Genomic DNA, 9030 nt, shown 5'->3' with positions numbered 1-9030 from the left:
TGTTTATTGATGGCCACTTAGGTTGCTTCCATATCTTGGCCACTGTTAATGCTGCAATAAACATAGGGTTGTATATATCTTTTTTTTTAAAGATTTTATTTATTTATTTGACAGAGATAGAGACAGCCAGCGAGAGAGGGAACACAAGCAGGGGGAGTGGGAGAGGAAGAAGCAGGCTCATAGCGGAGGAGCCTGATGTGGGGCTCGATCCCATAATGCCGGGATCACGCCCTGAGCCGAAGGCAGACGCTTAACCGCTGTGCCACCCAGGTGCCCCGGGTTGTATATATCTTTTCAAATTAGTGTTTTCATATTCTTTGGGTAAATACCCAGTAGTGCAATGATTGGATCATATAGTATTTTTATTTTTAATTTTTTGAGGAACCTCCATACTGTTTTCCATGGGGCTATATCAATTTACATTCCCACCAACAGTATACATGGGTTCCTTTTTCTCCACATCCTCACCAACACTTATTTCTTGTCTTTTTTATTCTAACCATTCTGACAGGTGGAAGGTGATATCTTATTGTGGGTTCTGATTTGCATTTCCCTGTATGTTAAGGACTTTGCTTTAAATATAAAAACATAGAGGTTAAAAAGGGATGGAATAAGTTACAACATGCAAACACTAATCAAACACTAATCAAAAGAAAGTTGGTGGCTATATTAATATCAGGTAAAGTAGTTTTCAGAACAAGGAACATTACCAGAAATAGAGAGTGATATTATATAATGATAAAGGGGCTAATTTGTCAAGAAAACATAATGACCCTAAATAAATAGAGCCTAATAACAGATCTTCAAAATACATGAGGCAAAACCTGATAGAATTGAAAGAAAAAATAGATAAATCCACAAGTATAGTTGGAGACTTCAAATTTCCCCTCCATTCAGTAACTAACAGAACAAGTAGACAAAAAATCACAAGGGTTTAGAAAACCCAAGTAACAATATCAAACAAGTTGACCTGACCTTTACAGAACACTATACATGGCATTGGCAGAATAAACACTCATTTCCAGTGTACATTAAGGATTTGGGGGGAGAAAATGAGATATGCCAAGACAGACCATATTACCATATTCTGCCCCTGCAAAGAAACCTCAACAAATTTAAAAGAATTGAAATCACATGAAGTATGTCTTCTAATAAAAATGGAATCCAATTATTAATCAATAACAAAAAGATATCTGAAAAATTCCCAAATATTTGGAAACAATACATTTCTAAATAAACAGTAGGTCAAGAAGAAAGTACAAAGGAAATTATAAAATATTTTGTACTGAATTAAAATGAAAACACAACATATCAAAAGTTATGGGATGCAGCTAGAGTAGTTCATAGAGGGAAATTTATAGCATTAAATGCTTATGTTAGAAAACAAGAAAGGCTTGGAATCAATAAGCTTAAGAAAGAGAGAAAAAAATCATATTCAAAGCAAGCCAAAGGAAGGAAATAATAAAGATAAGAGCAGAAATAAATGAAAACAGAGAAAATATTTGAAACCAAAGATTGTTATTGGAAAAATAAATAAGATTGATAAACCTCTAGTTGAACTGGTCAAGAGAAAAAGAAAAAGAAAAAATTGCCAATATTAGGAACAAAAAAGAGACATCACTACAGATCCTGTAGATATTAAAAGGACAATGAGTGAATATTATGAACAACCATCTGCTGATATATTTGATATCTTAGTTGAAATGTCCTAACGGAGGGGTCTCAGAGTGGCCAAGCCATTTCTTTCCCCATCTGTGCTTGGCATTGCACTGAGGCTTGTGTAGATGAGAAGGGAAGCACAGATCACAGAATGTCCAAATTGTTATAGAAAGCAATCCTCCACGCCTGGCAGAGGTCACACTGGGCTATCTGTCCTGAATTTATTTTTAGACCTGACCTTCTTTCTCAACACCAGGTACGCAAGAAGTGACAACCATGACTAAATTCTCGGGATTGCCCAATGGCAGTGCTGGAAAATACCCAGATTTTGTCTGTCCTTCCTGCCCAAGCCACCTCCACAGCACCATCCCAATACAGGACTGAAGGGGTAGCTCAGCTTCTCTCTTTCTCCCTCTCCCCCTTCCTCCCTTTGTCCCTTCCACCCAGACCCAGGTGAATTAGAACGAGCAAGGGCTTTGGCATCAGACCAATTAGGATACCAGACTCAGCCCTTTTGCTCACTAACTATCGCCTCTCTAAGCCTCAGTTTCTTCATCTTTATTTTAAGCTTGTTGTGAACTCATATCTCCAGGGTTCTGAAGGTTAAATAACAGGATGCATATCCAATGTCATGCACAAGGTCAGGGCTAAATTCATTTCAATCTCTGGTCTCTTCCCTAAAAGACCCTTTCCCTAAAAACTCCAATGAGGACTTTACTTCCACCTCTCAATTTGACCTTGAACTTCAAAAGTTCCAGGCAGGTTGGGACTGGTTCTGATTTCTCCTCACCATTATATCTCTAGCACCTGCACAGGTCTTGGCAAAGAGTATGTACGTGATAAAGATGTTGAATCAGTGAGTAAATGAATGAAGGAATGATGACAAAAGTTATTCTGGGTGACATGAGATGTAATACAGAATCCCACATTGTATTTTCCAGGTCCCAAGAGTGCATGTGATTGCACACAGGAAGTGGGCAACGAAATGAATAAGATCCATTCAGTCCTTACACAGCAGGAAGTCAATACATTCTTTTCTGATGTCTTCCCTATACGAGGTCTCATCCTAGGTTCTGGGATCTTTGAATCAGCTTTGTCTTTGCCTACAGTCAGATGGGAGAGGGAGGAATCTAGACAGATAAATTATACAAACTGTTTCTCCAAAATGTGGGCTTCTCCAAACTATGTATGTACGCCAAAGTATGCAGTATTTCTCCAAGCTGTGAACTTCCAGAAGGCAGGGACGCTGCCCTATATGCCTCCATATTCCTAGCCCAGGTCCCAGTGTTAATGTTCAAGTGAATGTTAAACGAAAAAACAAAACAAAACCAAAAAAGTGGGTTTGGTTGTAGAGAGGGCTTCTTGGAGGAAGATGCATAAAGATAGGAAAGATGGGCAGGGTGCTGAAGAGGAAACACTTTTCAGTTCAAGAAGGGAGAAGGGCAGGGGCGCCTGGGTGGCACAGCAGTTAAGCATCTGCCTTCAGCTCAGGGCATGATCCCGGCGTTATGGGATCGAGCCCCACATCAAGGCTCCTCCGCTATGAGCCTGCTTCTTCCTCTCCCACTCCCCCTGCTTGTGTTCCCTCTCTCGCTGGCTGTCTCTATCTCTGTCAAATAAATAAATAAAATCTTTAAAAAAAAAAAAAAGAAGGGAGAAGGGCACCTCAGTTCAAGGGCACTTCAGTTCAAGAGCACAGAGTGAGCAAAGACCCAGAGGTGGGAAGTACATTCAAGGACACGGCAAGTGACCTGATATGACCAGAGAGCTGAATCCATATCAGAGAGAGGCATGGAGGAAGGCTAGAGAGAGTCGTAGGGGCAGGATCATGTGAGGCCTTGAATGCCATCTTAAGGAGCTTGGGCCTCATCCTAAAGCTATGGGAGCCAGGTGAGAATGGTTGGATTGCATGTTCCAAAGATCATTCTGGGGGTCAGCATGGAGCACAGGGTTGGAGACAGGGGACCCATGAAGAGGCTGGTAGAGCTGTCTCTGCAAAGGAAGGTGGCATGGCCCAGCAGAGATGGAGAGAGCTTTGTTGTGCTTATTGAGGGGGGAGGTGTGTGTATGTTTCTAGATATGCATTCTTCCCCAGAAGGTCAGCCCAATCAAAAATTTCAACCCTACTCAGTGTCACAACCCATCATATCCAAAGCCTGGGGGAGGCCAAGGATACTAAAGAAAGAGGCTAAAACACATCTATCCAATTCCAGACTTTATATTTCTTGTAAAGAGAGATTCAACACTCTTCTACAGGCTTTCAGGGTCTTCTGATCTCGGTCATCTCATCTCAAACATTTGTTTTCCTGCCCTTCTTTGTGTCTCCCGCGTGCCTTGTGTCAAAATCCTTGTACAGGTTGCTGATTGAAAAAACTCCACAAGGCCAGGCTGGGAGTGGAGCCTAGAGTCACCAGGACCCCTCACTGTAGGATGAGCTTGCGTCTGAGACAGCTATTCCTCCCTGGCAGGACCGCACGTGCCTGCTGGTCCCCCTGCGCACGCAAGAGTGTGCCGAGTGCCACGGGCCTGCACCTAGGCCCGCTTGGGACTCTAGTAAGGCCGCCAGAAAGGGAGCTGGCGCATTAAAAGCACTCCCTCTAGGTGACTCAGCAACAGCTCCTGAAAACCAATCCTTCCTTCTCTCAAGGGACACCAAACAGCCTTTAAAATAAGCAGTTTATTCCGTGGACCCGAGAAAGGGCCAGGATTTTGCAGCTACGTGTACGGCCTACAGGTTCTGGAACCAGACTACCTGGGTTTAAATCCTGGCTCTGGCACTTCTTAGCTGTGTGGCCCTGGACGAATTTTTTTAAACCCCTTTGTGCCTAAATTTCTTCATCTGTAAAATGAGGCTAATTACAGTAGTATTTACTCCAGGGCTGTCACGAGGCTGAAACCGATCCACACACGTAAAGTAGCTAGAAGAGTGGCTGCTGGTTAGTACTGCTCTGGTCCCCCTCCGTCACCCAGGGCTTCTCCAGCTGCACACGATCCTCGCACACATTTCCAGTCCCCTTTGACTAGGCCTCTGCTCCTTCCAGGACCCTTGTTCTCATTGTGGGTTTTTCTTTGGGAGCTGTGGTCACGCTGAGGTGTCTGTCTGGCTTCTCTAGTGCCCTTCAGCGTCACTGGTTTCTCTGCGCGTTTTACTCTCCCCTCCTCCATCATGTTTGTTCAGAGGCTTTCGGACAGGTTGCCCCATTTCCAGGTAAACCTGTCCCCCCAGTTCTTAGTGTCAATCAAAGTACTTCTATTGATAACAACATTTGTCGAATGCTATAGGCCAGGCTCTGTGCTGGGCACTCTATGTTCATTATTTTAGTCCCTACAATCCTAGGAAGGAGGTACTTTTAGTCCCACTAGGATGGAGCACAGGCAAACTGCCGCTCAGACCCAGTAGGTGACATTAACAGGTGGCAAGGTTAGGGGCTTTTTCAGTCTGGAGCCTGGGTCAGGGTCTTGGTGCGTGTGGATCAGGAGAAGTGCCTTGTGCTGAATATTAATGGTCTTTTTAAAAACACAGTTGAGATATAAGATTAGTTTCAGGTGTGCAAGATGAGCCGGTTTATATTTATTTATATCTATAATTATTTATATATATTGCAAAATGATCACCAAGTAAGTCTAGTTAAGTCCCTCACACATAGTCATGGTTGGTTTGTTTATTGTAACATGTCTGCTTCTTCCCTCAGCACGCAGGCTCCTAGAGAAAAAGGACTGCACCCCGGGCCAGCGCCGGGCTAGGAGGGTCTCAGGGAAGGTGGGCCAGACGGAATGCACCAGGAGCTCTCTGTGCAACATAAGTTTTGCCCCCTTTTCCTGCAGGGGAACGGTCTTAAGAGAAGTTGAGTAAGAACCTCGCAGACGGAATGATGCAAGGGGAGTTTCGGTACACATTGCAACAGAGCATTCTCAAATGGGGCCGGGGCTGTGCTGATGGCTTGTTCCCAAGGGTCTCAGCCCTGCTCTTCTCCAGCTGGCCAGACCTGTCACAGAACATATGGCCAAAGGCTACGACCCAGCGCCACCCCCCCAACCCCGCCCCATGCCTGGCCTTAGAGCTGGGAGGTTTGAAACCTGAAGTCACCTTCAATCACCCCCGTGGGCCTTCAGCCCTATGTCCATGTCCCCAAAACCTGGAGATTCTAAGACCTCAGCTTTCCTTCAACCTTCCCTTCTTACCTTTGGCCCTGCTATCACTTTAGTGCGGGCTGTGTTACCCTCGTCTCTCCCCTCTCTCCCTTCCTTCCCTTTTCTCTCCCTTCCTTCCCTTCTTCCTTCCTTTCTTCCATCCAGTATTACCGAAATCCCTCCTGTGGGCCAGGCCCAGCGCTTGGCACTGGGACACAGAAAGCCCTCGGATTCCACCGTTGCCCTCAAGTAGCCTCTCGTGGGCAAGACAGCTGTGCACGCATTAAGGTGCTCTGGCTGAGAGAAGCCAGGGGTCTGATGGGGACGCAGAGCTCAGAGAGGGTCCTCCTAGGGCCCATGTGCTGCGTACCTTCCATTTACCCTCCTAGGCCCACTCTCTACCTTTCTCTATCCTGCACACTTACTGAATTCTCTGTATGGACTGTGTTATTGGGCCTCCTTATACTCTGGACAATGGGAAGCCCAGCAGGAGACTGGAGGGAGGGACAGAGCATGACCCTGCCAGGTCAACATAGCTGGTCTACTCCCCTTCAATGAAGGCCTAGGCTATCAGGCAGTCCGCTCTACACAGCTCCCTCTGCCTGGCTTCCTCCCTTTGGACCCTCAGGCTGCACTCCCGCAGTGTTACTAGCCTTGGGGTACTGCACCAACCCTTGAGTTGTCTCTATATCCTGCCTATATTTCTGCAAAGTTTTTGTAGGAAAATTTCCTCCAGTTACCCAATTCCAGAGAGGTTGTCTCCTGCAGGGTCCCTGGCCGGTGCAGGCCATAGGTAATCAGGAAGGATGCTATGGAGGTGACAGCTGTTGTTCTTTGGACAATGATCTTTCTAGAGCACAAAATTGGCCGTTTGTCACCCCGCTAAAGCCCTTGATGGCTCCCTATTGCTCTGAGGATAAAGTCCAGACCCCTTAGCCTGTCACCTAAGATTGTACACTTTCTGGCTTTTGATGACCAAGCAGCATGTGGTAAAGTCACTCAGAAGAAGGACACTGGGGGGTTGGAGGGAAGGGAAGCAGTCCCAGTAGGGGTGCAGTCATGTCACAAAACAGCCATGCCAGGCAAATTCCTGGGTGAGGAAGGAGGAGGTGGGTGGGATTCTAGACCACAGGGCCATGCCAGGCTCTCCTCACCCACCCTCTGAGTGAGCTGAGCACTGGGAAAGAGTTTGACCCAGACAAGCCCTAGCCTTGGGCATGAGAACTGGGTCAAATCCCAGCCCCAACATGACCTCTGGCAAGCTCTTTGATTCTCTGAACCTCAGTTTTCCCGACCACAAAATGGGAATAATCTCACAGGGCTAGGGGGGCAATTTAAAGGAGGCGATGAGTGGAAATTTGCTTTTATCAAGTAGTTCCAGTATTGGGGCTGGTCCCTCTCCCCAACCGCTTAAGTCGGGAGAAGCACGTGGGCTTAAGGTTCAGGAAGGCTTGAATGTAAATCCCAGCTTTACTACTTCCTCACTGTGTAATCCTCAACCAATCACTTTACCTGTCTGTACCGCACTTGCAAAATGAGGTGATAATCACCCCTTGCAGGGCAGCTGTGAGGCTTGGGTAAGTACTCACAGAATAGAGCCTGGCATGGAACAGGGTACTTGGTAAATGTTTGTGTTTGCTTTTCGCCCTGGGCCTCTCTTAAGGCAAGTGTCCTCTCTGCCTTGCGGGCTGGCCACGTGCAGTAAAGGGGCTCAGGCTGCTATCACAGTAAGGAGTCTCAGGTGTGCAAGTGTCCAACCCCCCCCAAACTACAAAGCGGCACCCATAATTCCCAAAGGCAACACAACATGGGTAACTGGGGGGGCGGTGGGACATGCCATCCTTGGTGAAGCCCACCCTGGTCAACTCCTGCTTGGCAGCTTGACTTGGCCTCTCTATCCCTGGTTGGTCAAAGCACCCATGGGCTGGGTAGGGAGAGGATAAAGGAAATGTGACTCGGGTCCCAGAGCCCCCCTGCTCAAGCACCTGCAGGAGGGACAGGGCAGACCATTACAGACGGCAATATGGGGATGTTGGGAGGGGCGGGGAGGGAGTCAGTGCCTGGTGAGAGTCCCCCGTGCTCACTTCATGCAGGGGACCACAGTCCCAGGACAAAGAAAGCTGCCACGTGTGTGTGAAGGGCCAAACTCCAGCCACGTTATTGCCCTGTTCCCCAAGCCCCACCTCCCTACCACCAACCCACCTGCTCTTTCCAACCCTCCAATCTAATCAAGGGGCCCTGCTCTTCACACCTCTCCTTTGGTCCATCCCGCACAGGATGAAGGCCAAGTTTCTCGGCAAGATTACAACGCCCTTCAGATCTGGCCCCTGTCCACCTGTGCAGCCTCGACTTCGACTCCTCTCCTGCCTGCATCCCTTTTCCAGCCACACCAGGGTGCTCTGGGTCTCATCTCCAGGACTTACCCCACGCTGTGGCCTCTGCCTGAATGCCCTTCTCCTTCCTCTCCGCCTGGCAGAAACATACCGATCATCTCCGGTCCAGCGGCAAGTGCCATCTCCTCTCAACCTTCCCAGTTTAAGACATCACGTCTGTCCTTCTGCCTTGCGGCCACAGACTCCATCTGCAAAACCACTCACCAGTGGGCAAGGAAGATGATTTTGTAACATGTGCCTGGCACGATGCTAGGCTTTTCTGTATCTTACCTCATTTAGTTCTCAAAGCATTTCACAAAAATTATTATTATTTCCATTTTACAGATATGGAGATGAGGTTCAAGGAAGGCAGGGCCAGACTCAGACTCCAGCTGCGAGTGCAAAGCTGCTGTGCACTAACCCCTCCGGGAAGTGCATCCAGGCCCAGGCTAGGCAGGGGCCTCCCTCCTCTGGTTCTTGTCCCAGGACTGCCAACAGCAGCTGTGTGTGGATGTCTCCGGGGTCCCGGAGCCTCACCCCTCACTCAGCCACATGAGCGTCCCACTGGCAGGGACTGGGCTGGCTGGGCTGGGGCGCAGCACCCCACAGGGGAGAGATGCTCTGTGGGCTTTCTTGATAACCAGATGGAAAGGTAGAGGCAGCTGGGGTGGCTTAGGAGCCCAGGCCTAACCTAACTAACCCCGGCACCAGCGACCCGAGGCGGGGCCTTAGCATCTTAGCCAAGGGCAGGCCGGGCGGCGGGCAGACACACCCCTAAGGCGCTCGGCCGGCTGCACGTGCTCGGCGTCCGGGCCGGGAGCCGCGGGTCGGGGCAGCGGCCGAGGGCGCGGGGGCGGGGTGAGCGGCG

The sequence above is a fragment of the Ailuropoda melanoleuca genome, chromosome 8 (genome assembly GCF_002007445.2).
Source record: "Ailuropoda melanoleuca isolate Jingjing chromosome 8, ASM200744v2, whole genome shotgun sequence".
NCBI lineage: Eukaryota > Metazoa > Chordata > Mammalia > Carnivora > Ursidae > Ailuropoda > Ailuropoda melanoleuca.
Note: the sequence above shows the minus strand (reverse complement) of the source record.